Raw genomic sequence first — 1339 nt, 5'->3', positions numbered from 1 at the left:
ATGATGGGGGGTTACATGGTGTACAGGGGATGACGGGGGATTACATGGTGTACAGGGGATGACGGGGGATTTCATGGTGTACAGGGGATGATGGGGGTTACATGGTGTAAAGGGGATAACGGGGGACTATATGGTGTACAGGGGATCACGGGGGATTAAATGGTGTACAGAGGGTGACGGGGGATTACAAGGTGTACAGGGGAAAACAGGGGGGATGTTACATGGTGTACAGGGGATGACGGGGGGTTACATGGTGTACAGGGGATGACGAGGGGTTACATGGTGTACAGGGGATGACGGGGGATTACATGGTGTACAGGGGATGACGAGGGGTTACATGGTGTACAGGGGATGACGGGGGGGGGGGGTTACATGGTGTACAGGGGATGACGGGGGGTTGGGTTACATGGTGTACAGGAGATGACGGGGGGTTACATGGTGTACAGGGGATGACGGGGGGTTACATGGTGTACAGGGGATGACGGGGGGTTACATGGTGTACAGGGGATGACGGAGTATATCAGGATGTACAGGAGATGAGGGTGGGGGGTTATAGGTTGTACAGGGGGTGTACGAATGGGATGATAGAAGATGCACAGGTGATGACGGGGGGACACGGGTTTTCAGAGCCAGAGCATGAATTATTTATGAAAAACATATAGACACGAGCAAATTGGACCGCGATCAAAAATAATTTGAAAATTTTTCGGCTTTCGTCTATGTTCTTCTTAATCGTTTATTCATTATTTGCAGCTTATCAGTGTTTTAAATATGGACATAATAATCTAGTATACCAGGAGAACAGTGTACGTATGTTAATGCATGTAGCATGCATTATGATTTTTAAAAAAAACTATTAACTTAAGATATTATTTCTTAACTTAATGCTAAACTTAAAATATTTACCCAGGTAAAATACGTCTTTTAAATTTTCATCATTAATGTGGTATGCAAAACTGTTGATATAAATTTCGATAAAAGTATATTATAATCAAAATACTATTACCGGTTTCGAATTTTCACAATTTGCAATTTTTATCCATATAAATATTTTAAATTTTTTTTTTAGGTAAAAAAAGAAAGAAAAAGCAAAATTAGAACTCGTGACAAATAATATTTAAATTACAATCAGAATATAAAAACACGAATTTATTTTTTTTCCATACTACCATCGCCTCACTATCTATGGGATTGATCAACCCGATATATCTGTGTAGACAGTGAGTAAGAAACCTTATAAACAATAAAATTAACAAAATGAGACATTTCTTATTATCAAAGAAAGGGTGCAATTGTAAACTGTAGTTTATCTTCGTACATGTGAAAATATGGAACGTGA

The 1339-nt window shown here is 39.9% G+C and overlaps 1 pseudogene; it reads right to left on the bottom strand.

Moving 5' to 3' along the window:
* The window catches only part of LOC128174096 (uncharacterized), a 587-nt pseudogene extending 105 nt beyond the window's left edge, over positions 1 to 482 (bottom strand).
* Positions 483 to 1339: the final 857 nt, after the last annotated feature.

Source organism: Crassostrea angulata, chromosome 2 (assembly GCF_025612915.1).
Source record: "Crassostrea angulata isolate pt1a10 chromosome 2, ASM2561291v2, whole genome shotgun sequence".
Taxonomy (NCBI): domain Eukaryota; kingdom Metazoa; phylum Mollusca; class Bivalvia; order Ostreida; family Ostreidae; genus Magallana; species Magallana angulata.
Note: the sequence above shows the minus strand (reverse complement) of the source record. Positions and strands in the feature narration are given on the sequence as shown.